At 47.5% G+C, this 20,011-nt stretch overlaps 1 long non-coding RNA gene across 1 annotated transcript; it reads right to left on the reverse strand.

Annotated features, from left to right (window-relative positions):
- Positions 1 to 17,599: 17,599 nt before the first annotated feature.
- On the reverse strand, positions 17,600 to 18,529 carry LOC147120034 (uncharacterized). The gene is made up of 2 exons (XR_015077843.1): positions 18,011 to 18,529; positions 17,600 to 17,737 (listed from the first exon to the last, which is right to left on the reverse strand). It is a non-coding gene; the product is annotated as an uncharacterized LOC147120034 (long non-coding RNA).
- Positions 18,530 to 20,011: the final 1,482 nt, after the last annotated feature.

Here is a 20,011-nt window from a genome sequence, read left to right on the forward strand (position 1 = left end):
AGAGGGGGGAGGGAGGGAGGAGGGAGGGAGAGGAGAGGGGGGGAGGGAGGGAAGAGGAGAGGGGGGGAGGGAGGGAAGAGGAGAGGGGGGGAGGGAGGGAAGAGGAGAGGGGGGGAGGGAGGGAAGAGGAGAGGGGGGGAGGGGAGGGAGAGGAGAGGGGGGGAGGGGGGAGGGGAGGGAGAGGAGAGGGGGGGAGGGAGGGAGAGGAGAGGGGGGGAGGGAGGGAGAGCTCGCCTTCTTCCTTCCTTCGCAGGCGTCGATCGGGCCAGGCCTGAGACGTTCCTTCCCCCCCCTCTCTCCCCAGGCTAATCCCGAACTAAATCCAGTAGCTGTCTCTCTCTCTCTTCTCCCCCCAGTCTCTCTCTTCTCCCCCCAGTCTCTTCCAACATCAACATGCCCTCAAAAAACCCTCGGCACCGCCGGGCACTCCAGCTAGTGTACTTATAAAACACCGTGGGATTTTCCTTTATTTTGCCCGCCAGTGTATTTTCAGGCCCCCTCTTCGCTCTCCCAATTTCTTTTTTAATACCCCCCTGCACTTTCTATATCCCTCTAGGGCTTCCACTGTTTTTAGTCCTTTGTATCTGCCAAAAGCCTTCCTTTTTTTCATAATCCATTCTTGTATATCCCTTGATGACATCCAGGGTTCCCTGGGCTTGTTGGTCCCACCCTTGACCTTTACGGGAACATGTTGGCGTTGTACTCTTTTTCCTTTCTGAAAGACATCCACTGCTCTGATGTGGATTTTCCTACAAGTAGCTGATCCCAGTCCACTTTGGCCAGATCCTGCCTCATCATATTAAAATCAGCCTTCCCCCAATTTGGAACTTTTATTTCCGGGCCATCTTTGTCCTTTTCCATGACTACCTTAAATCTCACCGAATTATGGTCACCGTCACCAAAATGCTCTCCTACTGACACTTCTACCACTTGCCCGGCTACATTCCCTAGAATTAGGTCCAGTACACCGCCCCCTCTCTTGTCGGACTTTCTACATGCTGGCTCAAAAAGCTCCCTGGATGCACTTTAAGAATTCCGCACCCTCTAAACCTTTCACACTCTGACTATCCCAGTTAATATTGGGGAAGTTGAAATCCCCTACTATTATTCCCCTATTATTTCTCTGAGATTTGCCTACATATCTGGCAGTGAGTGGGCGAGTGTATGGCAGATAGAATATAATGTGGATAAATGTGAAGTTATTCACTTTGGTAGAAAAAACAGAAAGGCTGAGTATTTCCTAAATGGTGAAAGATTGGGGAATGCAGACGCTCAAAGGGACCTGGGTGTCCTTGTACATGAGTCACTGAAAGTGAATGTGCAGGTGCAGCAAGCCATTAGGAAGGCAAATGGTATGCTGGCCTTCATTATAAGAGGATTTGAGTACAGGAGTAAAGAAGTCTTACTCCAATTATATAGGGCCTTGGTGAGACCACACCTGGAGTACTGTGTACAATTTTGGTCTCCTTACCTAAGGAAGGATATACTTGCCATAGAGGGAGTGCAACAAAGGTTCATGAGATTGATTCCTGGGATGGCGGGACTGTCCTATGAGAAGAGATCGAGTAAACTAGGCCTGTATTCACTTGAATTCAGAAGAATGAGAGGGGATCTCATTGAAGCATACAAAATTTATTACAGGGCTTGATAGGGTGGATGCTGGGAGGATGTTTCCTTGGCTGGGGAGTCTAGAACCAGGGGCCACAGCCTCAGGATAAAGGGTAGGCCATTCAGGACTGAGATGAGAAGAAATTTCTTCACACAGAGGTGGTGAATCTTTGGAATTCTCTACCCCAGAGGACTGTGGAGGCTCAGTCATTGGGTATATTCAAAACAGAAATCGATAGATTTCTGACTAGTAAGGGCATCAAGGGACATGGCGATAGGGCCGGTGAATGGAGTTGAGGCAGAAGATCGCCATGATCTCATTGGATGGCGGAGCAGGCTCGAAGGGCCTACTCCTGCTTCTATTTCTTATGTCCTTATGTGTTAAATTAGATGTGGAATTTAGTAGCAATACAGGTAGACTATCCTTTATCCGAAAACCTCGGGACCAGCCGAGTTTCGGATAAAGGAGAATTTCGGATTTCGTAAGGTGGGTCGGCGGGGGGGTCGTGCGCACGACTTACGCTGACGCTCAGCGTAATCAGTCGGGGGTCGGCGGGGGGTCGGGGCCGGTGGGGTACGCGGTGGGGGGGGGGGGGGGGGTCGGCGGTGGTCGGGGCCGGGCCGGCGGGGGGGGGGGGGTCGGCGGTTGTCGGGGCTGGCGGTTGTCGGTGCCGGCGGCGGGGTCCGCGGGGGCGTCAGCGGTTGTCGGGGTCCGCGGGGGCGTCGGCGGTTGTCGGGGTCGGCGGTTGTCGGGGCTGGCGGGGGGGTCGTGCGCAACGACCTTACCCTTTATCCGAACTTCCGCAACCGGAGCCCTCTAAAAACCGAAGGTTTTTTTCGTTCAGCGTAAGTCGTACGCACGACTTACGCTGAACGAAAAAAACCTTCGGTTTTTAGAGGGTTTCGGTTTTCGGAAGTCCGGATAAAGGGTAGTCTACCTGTAGTTCATACATGTGAATCTGGATTCTTTGAGACTCTGGCAAGGAGTTAACTCATTCACTCAGGGTGTGCTGTAATTCTTTGTTGATTGGCCCAGCGTGTAAATATTATTCTATGACTGTGTATGCAAATCAATTGAGGAGTGAAATACTTTAAGCATCTTATAAACTTTAGACACATATAACCTGTAATAGAAACCTCGTCTAGGCTGGACCTATGCAAGAAAATGGGACAAAGATTGGTCCAATAGCCTGAACATCTTTAGAGTGAATTTCAGAAGTCCCAGAGTATGTTCCACTTGATCAGGCTCTACCACCCAACATTACCTTACAATGCTTGAAGTGAAAAACTATCTCCTTGAAAAGTAGGACTGCAGTGCTACACAATATTGCATTTAACACAGACCTTACTTAACCAAAACAATGATATTATCACTAATGTCATATTTTTTCAACTCCATATAAGATTACAGAATTTGGAACCACAGCCAACTTTGTACATATCGGACTGATTGTAAATTCACAGCAGTGCAGTATATACTGTAGTACAAAATATTGTCCACATACATCAGCCTGTGTGGTAAACCACTTTTATCGTTCACTATCGTTACACTATGGTTATCACGGTTTATATCGTTACACTATGGTTATCACGGTTTACACTGTTGTATCACTACACAAGGTCACCTCTTGTCACGCTGTTATACCTGGGCTGACCACAGCTGACTCCGCCCATGGCTCTGCCTGCTTGCCCAGGTATAAAGGTGGTCGACTGGCTGGTATTCCTCCTTGTTGGACCCGATCACCCACGAGGGTGGGCTCTGTTATTTAGCCAATAAAAACCTATAGTTACTATCTTAACTCGTCGCTTTTCATTGGATGAATTGATAGGTATATCAATTTTATTGGCTAAATTTTGAAATGAGTGGATCGGAGCAGCCAAACGACCAGCCAAATGGCCAGCTACAACAGCCACAGCAGCCGGCCTGGCTGCGAGCCCTCCGACCGCCGTACCTGGATCTATACCCACAGGCAGCGAACTCAGCCCTCGACTTCGAACACTGGCTGAGCTGTTTCGAATCCTACCTGGGAGAATCCGGCGTGCCTCCGGGATCCAAACTAAGAGTTCTGACCGCCCAGGTGAGCCCTGAAGTATTTGCATTCATCCGGGACCTTGCTACATACGAGGACGCCCTCAACCTGCTGAAAGAGCAGTACCGGAGCCCAGTAAATTCTATGTATGCCAGACATCTCCTAAGATCCCGCTCGCAACAGCCAGGAGAGTCTGTAGATGAATTTTTACGGGCGCTACAAACACTCGGCAGGGACTGTGACTTTAAAGCTGTAACGGCTGCAGAAAATACTGAAAGGAATATCCGCGATGCCTTCGTGAAAGGCCTTCGGTCCGACTACTCACGGCAAAGACTGCTCGAATCAAAGGACCTCGACCTGAATACAACTGCAGCCCTCGCTCGCTTTCTGGAAGTGGCCCATCGGGACCTCGAGGCGTACTCCAGGTACTGTGCTGCACGACCCTGGGACTCGGGCCCGACCCCGGCCGCAATACCCCTCGCACCACCGCCTCTGGGACCTACCTCAGCGTCGGCGTCCCAGAACCGATCGGGACCGCCACCCCCGGTACCGGCTGCGACATCGGAGCCCCGCGATCGGGCCGCCGGCTGCTTCTTCTGTGGCCAGGCGAAACACCCGAGGACGCGCTGCCCTGCAAGAAACGCGACTTGCTCCGACTGCCACAAGAAAGGCCACTTCGCGAAGGCCTGCAGGGGGAGAGCCACAGACGCCAGCAGTGCCTCATGCGAGTTGTGGGGGCGGCCATCTTTCATCAAGGCCACAGATGCCAGTATCCCCTCGTGTGAGTTGTGGGGGCGGCCATCTTTGATCAAGGCCACCGACGCCAGCAGTGCCTCATGTGAGTTGTGGGGGCGGCCATCTTCTCCGCCATTTTATTCAACGTCGTGGGCGCCGCCATTTTGTCCAGCACACTCGACCGCCACCTTGTCTCCAGACCCGACCACCGCCTCACCCGCAGACTACAGCAGCTCGCTCAGCCATACACTAGCCTCCGTCACACTGGACCAAGCTCGCCCGCATCACCTGTCCAAGTCCATGATGGACATCAAAGTAAACGGCCACGCCACGACCTGCCTGTTCGACAGCGGAAGCACGGAGAGTTTCATCCATCCAGACATGGTGAGCCACTACTCCCTCACTGTCCGGCCAACGCGCAACCGGATCTCGATGGCGTCGAGGTCCCATTCTACAGACATCAGCGGCTACTGTGTTGTGACCCTGTCGGTTAGGGGCACGGAGTATAAAAATTTTAAACTCCTCGTCCTGCCCCAGCTCTGCGCTGCCGTCCTACTAGGGCTGGACTTCCAATCCCACCTTCAAAGTGTCACTTTGGCATACGGTGGACCCCTCCCCCCACTCACAGTCGACAACCAGCAGCCTTTAAACCGCCCACCGCGTACCACCTGCGGCCTATCCACCCTCAAGGTCCCGCCCCCCTCCCTGTTCGCTAACCTCACCCGCGACTGTAAACCCGTCGCCACCAAGAGCAGGCGGTACAGCGCCGGGGACAGAGCTTTTATTAGCTCTGAGGTGCAGCGTCTCCTGAAGGAGGGCATCATCGAGAGGAGCAACAGCCCCTGGCGTGCCCAGGTCGTAGTCGTTAAGACCGGCAATAAAAACCGCCTGGTCATCGACTACAGCCAAACCATAAACCGGTACACCCAGCTGGACGCATACCCCCTCCCCCGCATATCTGATATGGTCAATCAGATTGCACAGTACCGGGTATTCTCCACCATCGACCTTAAGTCAGCCTATCACCAACTCCCTATCCGCCCTGAGGACCGCCAGTATACCGCCTTCGAGGCGACTGGCCGCCTCTACCACTTCCTTAGGGTTCCCTTCGGCGTCACCAACGGGGTTTCGGTCTTCCAAAGGGAGATGGACCGGATGGTTGACCAGAACGGGCTGCAGGCCACGTTCCCTTATCTAGATAACGTCACCATCTGCGGCCGCGACCGGCAGGACCACGATGTTAATCTGGAGAAATTCCTCCGTACGGCTGAACGGCTGAACCTCACTTACAATAAGGAGAAATGTGTGTTTAACACCTCGCGTCTTGCCATCCTCAGCTGCGTAGTAGAGAACGGAGTCATCGGCCCCGACCCTGAAAGAATGCGCCCCCTCATGGAGCTTCCCCTCCCCCACTGTCCAAAGGCGCGGAAGAGAACCCTGGGGCTCTTCGCCTACTATGCCCAATGGGTGCCGAATTATGTGGACAAAGCCAGACCCCTCATGAAGTCCACCTCCTTCCCCCTGACGGCAGAAGCGTGCGCAGCCTTCTCCCTCAAAGGGAGACATTGCTAAGGCCACAATGCACGCGGTGGATGAGTCTATCCCTTTCCAAGTGGAGAGCGATGCATCCGACTTCGCCCTAGCTGCAACCCTTAACCAGGCGGGGAGACCTGTGGCCTTCTTCTCAAGGACCCTCCAGGGCCCTGAGATCCGACACTCTTCGGTCGAGGAGGAGGCCCAGGCGATCGTGGAGGCAGTACGACGATGGAGGCATTACCTGGCAGGCAAACGATTTACCCTCCTCACCGACCAGCGTTCGGTCGCTTTTATGTTTAATAACAAGCTGAGGGGCAAAATCAAGAACGACAAGATCTTGAGGTGGAGAATCGAGCTCTCCACCTATGATTATGATATCTTGTACCGGCCTGGTAAACTGAACGAACCCCCAGATGCTCTATCACGAAGTACATGCGCCAACGCGCAAATTGATAAGACTGCAGACCCTCCACAACGACCTCTGCCACCCCGGGGTCACCAGACTTTACCACTTCATTAAGGCCCGCAACCTGCCCTACTCCATCGAGGAGGTCAGGACCATGACCAGGAACTGCCAAACCTGTGCCGAATGCAAACCGCAGTTCTTTAGGCCGGACAGAGCAAGCCTGATCAAGGCCACCCGCCCCTTCGAGCGCTTGAGCATCGATTTTAAGGGGCCCCTCCCGTCCTCTGACCGTAATGTGTACTTCCTCAACATCATTGATGAGTACTCCCGTTTCCCCTTTGCCTTCCCCTGCCCAGACATGACCAGTACCACGGTCATCAAATGCCTGAACGACCTCTTCGCCTTGTTCGGGTTCCCGAACTATATACATAGCGACCGGGGCTCATCCTTCATGAGCGAGGAACTTCGCCAGTTCCTACTAGCGAGAGGTATTGCTGCAAGCAGGACCACCAGCTACAACCCCCGAGGGAACGGCCAGGTGGAAAGAGAGAACGCGACTGTCTGGAAGGCCGTTCTCTTAGCCTTAAAGTCTAAGGGCCTGCCAACCTCTCGCTGGCAGGAAGTCCTCCCGGCAGCGCTGCATTCCATCTGGTCACTGCTTTGCACGGCCATTAACGCCACCCCCCCATGAACAAATGTTTGTTTTCCCCAGGAAGTCGACTACGGGAACCTCGCTCCCAACATGGCTGACTTCTCCAGGGCCAGTCTTGCTGCGAAAGCACGTGAGGGCCCATAAAACGGACCCCCTGGTCGAGAGGGTGGACCTCCTGCACGCCAACCCCCAGTACGCCTATGTGGCATACCCAGACGGGCGGGAGGACACAGTCTCCTTACGAGACCTTGCACCCTCGGGCACCCCTGAGACACCACCGTTACCCCCCACCACCCCCCCAAATCCAGCCCAGGTAGACGGCATGCCGGAACCCCACGAGCCTTCGCCGACCACGCAGACACCAGCATCAACATCGGATACTGCACCACCGCCGCCGCGCCGATCAGAAAGACTTACGAGGCCTCCGGACAGACTGACATACCCGAACTGGTAGTACACTTCACCCCGCCGGACTCAAATCTAAACAAGGGGTGAATGTGGTAAACCACTTTTATCGTTCACTATCGTTACACTATGGTTATCACTGTTTATATCGTTACACTATGGTTATCACTGTTTACACTGTTGTATCACTACACAAGGTCACCTCTTGTCACGCTGTTATACCTGGGCTGACCACAGCTGACTCCGCCCATGGCTCCGCCTGCTTGCCCAGGTATAAAGGTGGTCGACTGGCTGGTATTCCTCCTTGTTGGACCCGATCACCCACGAGGGTGGGCTCTGTTATTTAGCCAATAAAAACCTATAGTTACTATCTTAACTCGTCGCTTTTCATTGGGTGAATTGATAGGTATATCAATCTGTTTAAAACCAGCTCTAGCAAATCTTGCATATTGCTCAGATTGAAGCATTACTTCAGCACCATCTGCTGGTTGGGCCCAATACATGTATTCACTTCGAATTCGCGAGTGTTAATACAAGGTGATGCCGACTGAAACAGAATCATATAAGGCAGTCCCCGACCATGGGCTGAAAAATGGATTTCCAGACACCCAAGCTGATTTTTATTTGCCGACTACCTAAATGGTCCTGTTGCTTGCCAACTGCAGCAGTAACCTGCTTACAAGCAAAATTACAGTGTCAAAGTGACATTCTTGTGTGTAAATCATTTCACTGGCACAGGCACAACGGGCTGAATGACCTCCTTCTGTAATGCATCATTCTAGGGTTCTGTGATTCCATATGCTCAGCATGGCAAAGCATTCTGGAGATGATCATATTCTACTCATGTACTCTTTTCAAGTTCCAAAAAGTTTAATCATTCTTAAGTAAATACAGGCTCAAAGGCCACTCAGCTTAATTGTGGGTCAGGGAACTATAGAAACTGGGACAAAAAGAAAATACTGCAGATGCTGGAAATCTGAAATAAACAGAAAATGCTGGAGAAACTCAGCAGGTCAGGCAGCATCGACCTGAAACATTAACTCAGTTTCTCTCTTCACAGATGCTGTCTGACCTGCTGAGTATCTCCAGCATTTTCTATAGAAACTGGGAGGTGCCCGCCAGTTTCACCTTGAGGCTGAGTAGCATACAGCATCCTAATGTTTTGCATCTGTCACAAAGGATGACAACTGGAGTATTATGGGAGTGTTTGTGGTATTTTCGGGCTTGAATTCCATGATTGAGCACATATTCAAATAGAATTTGTAAATTGGTGGCTTGATGTGGTTAATTTAAATTTTTTTCCCCCCAAAGCAAGGATAGCGAGGAAGGAGGTTGGGAAGATGTTCCAGGTTACAAACTTCATGTAGCAGTACTGAGACATGAGGGCGAACCATGTTGGTTGGTAGTGAGCAAATGGAGGCCTTCAAAGAGGAGCTCGTTCAGGTACAGCCTAGACACATTCCCACAAGGGGGAAAGGGAGGGCATCAATAGCTAGAGCTCACTGGATGATGAAAGATAGATTAAAATGAAACAGAAAAAGGAGGCTTATGATAAATGTCAGGTTCACAATTCAGTGCAAAACCCATCTGAATACAACAAGTACAGAGGAGAACTGAAAAAGGAAATAAGACAATGTGCAAGAATAGATTAGCAGGTAACATAAAAGGGAACCCAAAAGTCTTCGATAAACACAAATAGTAAAAGGGTAATCAAAGGAAGGGTGGGGCCGATTAGGAACAAAGGAGATCTTCTTGTGGAGGCAGAGGGCATGGCTGAGTACTTTGCATCTGTCTTCACTAAAGAGGATTCTGCCAATATCACAGTAAAGGAGGTAGCAGAAATATTGGATAGGATAAAATAGATAAAGAGGGAGGTACATAAAAGGTTGGCAGTCCTCAAAGTAGCAAAGTCCGGATGGGATGCATCCTAGGTTGCTAAGTGAAGCAAGGGAAGAAACTGCGGAGGTTCTGGCCATAATCTTCCAATCCTCCTTAGATATAGGTGTGGTGCCAGAGGGCAAATGTTACACCTCAGTTCAAAATAAGCATGGGAACTACAGGCCAGTCAGCCCAAGGTCAGTGGTGGGGAAACTTTTAGAGCAAATAATCCAGGGCAAAATTAATTGGGACTTGGATAAAATATGGGTTAATAAATGAAAGCCAGCACGGATTTATTAAAGGCAAAGTGCGTTTGACTAACTTGATTGAGTTATTTGACAAAAGCAACAAAGAGGGTCGATGAGGGCAGTGTGGTTGATGCTGTGCATGTGGACTTTCAAATGATGTTACATAAAGTACCACATAATAGACTTGTTAGCAAATTTGAAGCCCATGGGATTAAAGGGACAGTGGCTGCGTGGATATGTAATTGGCTAAGGGACAGAAAGCAGGGAGTAATGGTCAACTGGAGGGAAGTATACAGCAGTGCCCCAGAGGGACCACTGCGCTTTTTGATATATATTAATGACCTGGACACGGGTATATAAGTCTGCAGATGACACAAAACTCGGAAATTAAGTAAACAGTGAAGAGGCTAGTAACAGACTCCAGGAAGACATAGACAGACGGGTGAAATGGGCAGAAATATAGCAGATGAAATTTAACGCAGAGAAGTGTGAAGTGATTAATTTTGGTAGGAAGAATGAGAGGCAGCAATATAAACTAAATGGTACAATTTTAAAGGGGGGGGGAGGGGGGAAGATCAGAAACAGAGACACATCAGGGTGTACGTACACAAGTCTTTGAAGGTGGCAGGACAAGTTGAGAAGCCCGTTAAAAAGGCACATGGGATCCTTGGCATTATAAACAGAGGAATAGAGTACAAAAGCAAAAATGTTATGCTAAAGCTTTATAAATCACTGGTTAGGCCCCAACTTAAGTATTGTGGCCAATTCTGGGCACCACACTTTAGGAAGGGTATCAAGACCTTAGAGAGGGTACTCAGGGGATTAACTAGAATGGTACCAGTGATGAAAGATGTTACATGGAGAGACTAGAGAAACTGGGGGTTTTCACCTTAGAGCAGAGAAGGTTAAGAGAAGATTTGGTAGAGGTGTTCAAATTCATTAAGAGTTTTGAGAGTAAATATGGAGAAACTGTTTCCAGTGGCCAAAGTGTTGGTAACCAGAGAACACAGATTGAAGGTAATTGGCAAAAGAACCAGATGCGACACGAGAGAAAAAAATTACACAGCGCTTTATGGTGATCTGGAATGCATTGCCCGAAAGGGTGGTGGAAGTAGATTCAATAATAACTGTCCAAAGGGAATTGGATAATTACATGGAGAAAAAATTGCAGGGTTATGGAGAAAGTGCAGGTCTAATTGGATAGATCAATCAAAGAGCCGGCACAGGCACGATGGGCCGAATGGCCTCCTTCTTGGCTGCAAGATTCTGGTGTTGGAAACATGAACCCGAGGGAGCAATGGTAGCAGTGCAAGGCTTTGCAAGAATTAGGAGGGAAGTGGCAGGATGTGGGAATATGGGAAAGTGATTAGCAGCATCTGGTTGCAGCAGATTGATTAGTATAGGAGCACTGCAAGAATCAGTGGGCGTAACAAAACAGTTGCAGGCATTGGGAGCCCTGGGAGGGGGCTGGAATCAGGAGATGGGGAACAGTGTGGTGCCAATAAGAAATTCAAAGTGATGGGGCTTTCTTGAGGGGGCGGTGGGTAGGTCAGCAATGGTGAATGAAGGGAAAGGCATAGATAGCGATTGTGGAGTGCGGCGTGGGTGGGTGGGGAGAAGCAATGGTGGGGAGCAGCAATGGTGGGGAGCAGCACAATAATTTGGATTTGTATAGCACCTTTAACGTATTAAATGTCCCAAAGAGCTTCACAGGAGCGTTATCAAACATCATTTGACACCAAGCCACATAAGGAGATTTTAGGACAGATGGCCAAAGGTTTGGTCAAAGAGGTAGGGTTTAAGGAGTGTCTTAAAAAAGGAGGAGAGGGAGGTAGAGAGGTTTAGGGAGGGAATTCCAGAGCTTAGTGCCTAGGTAGTTGAATTCATGGCCACCAATGGTGGAGTGATGAAAATCGAAAATGCACAAGAGACCAGAATTGGAGGAGCGCAGTGATCTCAGAGGATTGTAGGGCTAGAGGAGGTTTCAGAGATAGGGAGGGGCGAGGCCATGGAGGATTTGAAAACAAGGGTGAGAATTTTAAATACAAGGTGTTGCTGGACCAGGAGCCAATGTTGGTCAGCAAGCACAGGGTGATGGCCATCAAGAAAGAAGTTATAGGTGCAGCATGGGTGGGATTGGAAGTGGGAGAAGGAGGTGAATTAGTAACAATTCCCTTCACTCCCCAGAAGTCTGCAAAGGAAATTCCCCAGTTGGGAAAAGAGCAGATCAGGGCAGTTACTGCAAGTGCGTTGTATACCTTTGTAATCGGTAAACTAGGCATGGAAATAGTGATCTGTTATTTTAAATAAGAAAGCCTATAGGAGATCACATTCACATTCTAAAGATTTTAAAAAGCAAGGAACTTATTTACAGGTAGACTTGGAGTATTCCTTACTACACAGCACTCCAATATTTCAATGGAAGTATTCAGGAAGGCTATTCATTAAATAACTCAGCAGTTAGGTTTGCTGGTGCTTTTTAACAACCGACAGGTTTGGATTAGCGTCCAAAAACAGAATCATGCAGCCCTAATTCATTCAACTGAAGCATTTACTGATATAAACCACGGCAGGAGAGAGATGAGTATGAATTGGACTTCTACCTGACTGAAACGTTATATGGCCCATTAAGGATTTCTTCGAAGAAGTAGGATATTTCGAACAAATGACATAGCGAAGGAAGGAGGAAATAGTTTTCACTGAAAAAACAAACCTATGGAACATCCTTCCAGTTTGAATTAAAAACCATCACCAAATTCAACATCTATCATGTCTTAACTGTTCTGAAGACTCCCAAAATGATCATTTCATGCAGACACAAAGTAAAAAGCCACTGAATCAACCCGGCACTGTTCATAGTTGACAAAACCTACACTGCATCATCAAATGCTACCTGGTGACTTTTAAGTAAACTCTCATGTTAACACTGCAGAATTGGCACTTCAAGTTCACAACAGCAGGCAGTTTACACTTTTTTTTTTAAAAAGAAAATCTACATGTGAAATACTACCACTATGGAAGAAATCTATTCTTATTTAAGATGTAGTAATTTTTTCTTTTGTAACGTGAGCTTTTATTAATATAATAGACATATATTCTCAGTTGACACTGATTAAAATGTAATTCAACCCACATGCGCCTTTGCTTACTGGGGTTCTCACTTTGTCAAAGTCACCCAGGAGTTGAATTACATTTTAATCAATGTGCCAAATGAGGACGTATGTTTAAACTGTGAATTCACCTTGAGCACATTTTCCCAGTGCAGCAGTTTGGCAGCCGCTGGTAAAAATCAAACTGCAATAGCAATGAGCTACCAAAGAAGATCGTACAAGGGAGGGGCAATTTCTAAAGACATCTCAGTTTGTAAACACATTATGAATTAATGGAAAGTAATGGACCAGTTGGGGTGAATAGCCTGTTTCTGTGCTCTACATTCTATGCAAAAATTTTTTTAAAAGATATAACGCAAATATACAATTTGTACTCCTGAAGCCCCTTACATTCCCAACTTTTTGGGATGGTATGGAACTGGATGAAATGCCCCGTGTGCTAGCGTGATCAAACCGTGCCTGTTGTTAAGCATTCCAGAGCATCAAGTGCAATAAGAGCTCAAACACTCTACATGATTGGCCCACAAAAAAAAAACCTCCCCTTCTTGGTACTGCACTGCACTTCTCACTCTTAAATCTGATTTTACAAAGGATATAGTTGTGGTGATAATTTTAACTTCATTTAAAAAAGTTATCAGTAGGCATCATTTCACAAAGGGTCGGTGCATCAATTGAGGACATAAACCACAAGTTGATTGCTTCAATAATACTTCAATGACAAGTGTCAGCTTGGCTCACTTGATAACACTCTCGGGCTTCAGCACATAATCCAGGGTTACATGCCAAGTGCCATACTGAGGGAGTGCTGCATTGCTGTAGCTGCCAACACATTAAAATCAAACAGGAGTAAACTGAAGCCCCATTTGCTTGTGTAGCTAGAATAAAAGATCCCATGACACTATTCAAGAAAGAGATGGAAGCCCTCCCAGTGTCCTGACCAACATTTGTCCCTCTACCAAACCAAAAAAAAATCACAATGGCACCTGACTTTCTGCAAATAATTGCCATTTTTGCCACAACTGTGACTGCACTTCAAAAAATGAGTTATAAAGCACTTGGGAAGATACGGGTACTATATAATGCAAACCTATCCTTTCTTACAGTATATAAAAAGGAAACCAACATCCAGTTTGAAAACCAAAGATGGGAAAAGAATAAAAAGTACAGTAATGGGTAATTAAGCCTTTTAAAATTTAATTTTGGTTCCACCAGGTCTGTAATAGGTTGGGGGAGGCAGGGTGGGGCAAGGGACGAGAGACTTGATAACTTCTCGTCTAGAAAGGCAACTTCTTGTCTAGAAAGGCAATCCATAGTCAGTATGACCTGGCAATCATTAATACCTATGTTTTTCCCCATTTTTGCTGTTCTGATCCAATATTGTTACGTGCACAGTTTCAGCCACAACTGTACTCTCTTTCCTTGCTAATTCCTTTGTACCCTTTGACAAAAAATAGGTTGCTGGCCAGGCCCAGATATATGCAGCTGGTCAGTGCACTGCAAGCAGTGACTGGCTGAAACCTTTAGCCACTTTTACCCTCTCCTAAACCAAGGACACCGAAGCCAATTGTAGCACCTCGATCTCCACCCTGCCAGAGTTCAACTAATTCAGCACAAACTCGGGACTGAACCTTGATCTGTATGCCTTGGCTATTCACTGAGCCATTGGGAAGCCCCATAATGGCTATTCACTGAGTCATTGGGGAGCCCCATATCTTCATTTTATCTGAAGTTTAGCGTCATCAGTGATCCTCACTGAAAGCAACATTCAAATTATGCTCCAATACAGCAACTTGCTCCTTGTGGATGACTGCTTCAGCATGGAATTCACCAGAAATAACATTTCAAAATGATTAGATTTATAAACTGTATTAATATTTGCAGATAAGAGATGCCAGTCACATTTGTGCTTCTGTTGCATGCAAAACCATGCAATCCAGGTGCTCTGAAACTATGGCCCGGAATTTCATGGATCGCACTTGGCAGAAATGAAACCCCACGAGTGGCACAAACGATCAAGGAAATTTGTGCGTGAAACCGATGTAAATCAGTTATACACAAATTTCCACAGGGCTTATTAATAAGATGGAAGCCCATGGAATTAAGGGGAAAGTGGCAGAATGGATACAAAACTGGCTCAGTGGCAGGAAGCAAAGGGTGGTGGTGGATGGGTGTTTTTCAAACTGGGAAGTGGTTTACATAAGAACATAAGAAATAGGAGCAGGAGTAGGCCAATCGGCCCCTCGAGCCTGCTCCGCCATTCAATAAGATCATGGCTGATCTGATCCTAACCGCCAATCCACTATCACAGAACCATCTCCTGAATCTAACAGAATTAGACACACGAAATAGGAGCAGGATCAGGCTACACGGCCCCTGGGCCCGCTCCGCTACCCACAGGGCCATGACCGATCCGAACCTAGACTCATGTCCAAATTTTTGCCCGCTCCCCGTAACCCTTAATTCCCTTTACTTCTAGGAAACTGTCTATTTCTGTTTTAAATTTATGTAATGATGTAGCTTCTACAGCTTTTTGGGGCAGCATATTCCATGGACCTACCACCCTCTGAGTGAAGTAGTTCCTCCTCATCTCAGTTTTGAAAGAGCAGCCCCTTATTCTAAGACTATGCCCCCTAGTTCTAGTTTCACCCATCATCAGGAACATCTTCCCCGCATCCACCCGATCCAACCCCTTCACAATCTTATATGTTTCAATAAGATCGCCTCTCATTCTTCTGAACTCCAATGAGTAGAGTCCCAATCTACTCAACCTCTTCTCATATGTCCATCCCCTCATCCCCGGGATTAACCGAGTGAACCTTCTTTGTACTGACTCGAGAGCAAGTATGTCCTTTCTTAAGTATGGACACCAAAACTGTACGCAGTATTCCAGGTGCGGTCTCACCAATACCTTGTACAACTGAAGCAATACCTCCCCATTTTTATATTCTATCCCCCTAGCAATAAAAGCCAACATTCCATTGGCCTTCTTAATCACTTGCTGCACCTGCATACTAACCTTTTGAGTTTTGTGCACCAGGACCCCCAGATCCCTTTGTATTTCAGTTTGCAGTGGTGTTTCCCCAAGGATCAATTTTGGGTCCATTACGCTTTGCAATTTTTTATAAACGGCCTAGACTCAGGTGTAGGGAGCAGCATTATAAAGTTTCTAGATGATACGAAACTTGACAAAGTAGTAGATCAGGATAGTTATAGGCTTCAGGCTGACTTAGACAGATCATGAAATGGGCAGAAGCGTGACAAAGAGTTCAATGCGGAGAAGTGGGAAGTGATGCACTTTGAAAGAAACAAAGACTTGCATTTATATAGCATCTTTCACAACCACCAGACATCCCAAAGCACTTCACAGCCAATGAAGTAATTTTGGAACGTAGTCACTGTTGTAATATAGGAAACGCAGCAACCAATTTGCGCTCAGCAAACTCCCACAAACAGCAATGTGATAATGACCAGATAATCTATTTTTGTTATGTTGATTGATGGATAAATAATGACCTAGGATAACTCTCCTGCTCTTCTTCAAAATAGTGCCATGGGATCTTTTACGTCCACCTGAGAGTAGACGGGACCTCAGTTTAACGTCTCATCCAAAAGACAGCACCTCCGACAGTGCAGCACTCTCTCAGTACTGCACTGGAATGTCAGCCTAGACTTTTGTGCTCAAGTGCTTTGGGAGGACTAATATGGAAAGACAGAATACTATAAATGGCACAATTTTGAAAAGTGCAGATGAGCAGAGAGACCTTGGTGTCCATATACACAAATCCTTAAAAAGGTGGCAGGACACATTAAGGTGGTCAAAAAAGCATATGGGTTGCTTGGTTTTATAAATAGAGGGATAGAATAGAAAAGCAAAGAGATCATGCTAGAACTTTATAAATCACTGGTTAGGCCTCAGCTGGAGTATTGTGGATAATTCTGGGCACCACACTTCAGGAAAGATGTAAAGGTCTTAGAAAGGGTACAGAGGAGGTTTACCAGGGATGAGGGACTTCAGTTAAGAGGAGAGATTGGAAAAGTTAGGATTGTTCTCCTCAGAACAGAGAAGGTTAAGAGATGACCTAATAGAGGTTTTGATAGAGTAGATAGAGAAAAACTATTCCCGCAGGCAAGTGGGTCAATAACTAGAGGTCATAGATTTAAAATCAGTGGAAAAAGAGGAGAGGAGGCGATTTTTCCCCACTCAGTTGTCAGGGTCTGGAATGCTCTACCTGAAAAAGGTGGTGGAAGGGGATTCCATAAATAATTTTAAAACAGAGTTGGATACTTGAGGATGAGGAACTTACAGGATTACGGGAAAAAAGCGGGCTGTGGGACTAAGCACGACTGCTCTTTCAAAGAGCCAACACAGGCACAACGGGCTGAATGGCCTCCTTCTGTGCTGTAAGTTTCTATGAATCCATGAAAAAAAATCATAACTGAAATGAATTCTTGAACAGAAGTTGTGCCCAGGCTTTCCAAGAAATTCCAGGCCTATGAGGTGCACTGCCCTGGTGAAGCACAGGACAATTTCAGGGAATACACAACTGCAGACAATTGTGATTTAAGTTTAATTTTCTGCAGTCAATGTGAGTTTACAGTAAATATAAGTGGATGCGTGTGCATGGGGGGGGGGGGGGGGGGGGGGGAGCTTGTGCACTGACAAAGCCACAATATGAATCTGACTGCCAATTACTGTAACTCTGAAAATGGCCATAACCTTCACAATTAAACAGAAAGGCATGGCATTGCCAAGCTGCTCGGTTGCTCCGTAACAGGCAGGGAACTGATTGAACTTAATCAGTAGTATTGGTCCTGGATGACCCTGCACAGAAGAGAGTTTGGCAAAGCAACTGAAAACTTTTTCCAGTGTAATTTTTCAAAAAGTATTGAAAAAAAAATTCTAGTAACCATGTCAAGGCATCATGGTTTTTCACCATAATGCAAGGTGTTCTGACAATAGTTTGAGAACCTTGATGTAACTCATATCAAATTCCAGACCAGAGTGTTTAAATCTTACCTTTCTTACTGGACACCACAGTCTTGCAATCATCAATGTCCAACTTCCGAACAAGTGTCTTTGGGTCGATGTTGGTTCCAGCGAATAGTGATGTGGACAACTGATCTGCATCCTGAAGAGTGCAACAGACAAGACTGTCGTCAGTTCACAGCAGGTGTCTTACCTTTCCAGGTTATGTTGTGTTTTGTGGTGGGGGCATAATTCTTACCATCAGCACAAAGGTGGTTGAAAAACAAACCTCCGCAATGAACTCTCCCAATATCTGGGTGTAGCCTGCACCCTACCCCACCCCTCCAGTGCCATCCCCTGTCGCCGTGTGGAACAGGCTGGAGGGGCTGACTGGCGACTCCTGCTGCTATTTCACCGCCACGCTGGTGTCACTCACCTCCTTCAGGAGCCTTTGGTTCCCCACAGCAGGCGGCAGCGGCGGCCAGGACAGCGGGGGGTCCCGGGGCGGCCCGCTCTCCGCCTGGGCCTGGGCCTGGGCCTGGGCCGCGACACTCAACTTCACTGCAGCCGAGTGCAGCTTGTGGCGGGGCCGCTTTACTTTCCCCACCATGGTTCTCCCCGCGTGTTCTCTCGCACTGCCTCCTCCTCCCGGCTGGTTGCTAATGACAACACACGGGCAGAACTGGTCCTTCCGTTAAACCGGCCGCCTTCCGCCAGCCCGCACACAACACTTCCGGATCGTTTGACAATCCCCCCACAACTTGTATTCATACAGCGCCTTTAACGCAGTAAAAGGTGCTTCATAGGAGTATTAAAAGACAAACAATGATACCGAGCCACATAAGGAGAAATTATGGCAGGTGACCAAAAGCTTGGTCAAAGAGGTAGGTTTTAAGGAGCGTCTTAAAGTAGGAGAGAGAGGTAGCGAAGCGGAGAGGTTTAGGCAGGGAGTTCCAGAGCTGAGGGCCGAGGCAGGGCCACCAATGTTTCACCACAACGTCATTTGAACTTTAAAGATGCACAAGTTTAATACATAATTAAATAAATCGCACCACCGTGAGATTTCATCTTTGCGTAGGAGCGTATCTCCCAAATACAAAGGAAAGAAACAGTAGAAGAAATTATCGTTTGGGAATGCACAAAAGTGTCGACAGACCGGGCCAGAATTGGCTGGAGCTGGAGTGTCTGCCTTGAGTTAGATTTGCCCCCTTCGGCTCAAAACAACTTTTGCCCAGAAAGTTGCTGAAGGTGCAAGCTGAGAACGGGGCAGCGAGGGAACCAGGGCAACCAACAGGGTATCTCCTTCACAGAGGAGGACACAAATAACCTCCCAGAGATGTCGGGGAACATAGGGTCTGATGAAAGGGAGGAACTGAAAGAAATCAGTATTTGTAGGGAAATGGTGTTAGGGAAATTGATGGGATTGAAGGCCGATAAATCCCCAGGGCCTGATAATCTACATGCTAGGGTACTTAAGGAAGTGGCCTTAGAAATAGTAGCTGCATTGCTGATCATCTGCCAACATTCGATGGAATCTGGAACAGTACCCATGGATTGGAGGGTAGCTAATGTTACTCCACTATTCAAAAAGGTGGTAGAGAGAAAACGGGGAATTACAGACCGGTAAGCCTGACATCGGTAGTGGGGAAAATGCTAGAGTCCATTATAAAAGATGTAATAGCAGAGCACTTGGAAAACAGTGACAGGATCGGACAAAGTCAACATGGATTTACAAAAGGTAAATCGTGCTTGACAAGTCTACTGGAATTTTTTGAGGATGTAACTAGTAAAATAGATAAGGGAGAACCAGTGGATGTGGTGTATTTGGACTTTCAGAAGGCTTTCGACAAGGTCCCACATAAGAGATTAGCGTGTAAAGTTAAGGCACATGGGATTGGGGGCAAGGTATTGACTTGGATAGAGAACTGGTTGGCAGATAGAAAGCAAAGAGTTGGAATAAATGGGTCTTTTTCCGAGTGGCAGGCAGTGACTAGTGGGGTACCGCAGGGATCGGTCCTTGGACCCCAGCTATTCACAATATACATTAATGATCTAGACAAGGGAACTAGATGTAATATCTCCAAATTTGCAGACGACACAAAGCTGGGTGGGCGTGTGTGCTGTGAGGACGATGCCGAGAAACTACAGGATGATTTGGACAGGTTGGGTGATTGGGCAGAAGCATGGCAGATGCAATATAACGTGGATAAATGTGAGGTTATCCACTTTGGTGGCAAAAACAGGAAGGCAGATTATTATCTGAATGGCAATAGATTGGGAGAAGGGGAAGTGCAACGAGACCTGGGTGTCCTTGTGCACCAGTTGCTGAAGGTAAGCATGCAGGTGCAGCAGGCGGTTAAGAAGGCAAATGGTATGTTGGCCTTCGTAGCGAGAGGGTTCGAGTACAGGAACAAGGATGTCTTGCTGCAGTTGTACA

The sequence above is a fragment of the Somniosus microcephalus genome, chromosome 4, assembly GCF_052327205.1.
Source record: "Somniosus microcephalus isolate GS21.2 chromosome 4, FLI_Smic_1.0, whole genome shotgun sequence".
NCBI classification, from domain to species: domain Eukaryota; kingdom Metazoa; phylum Chordata; class Chondrichthyes; order Squaliformes; family Somniosidae; genus Somniosus; species Somniosus microcephalus.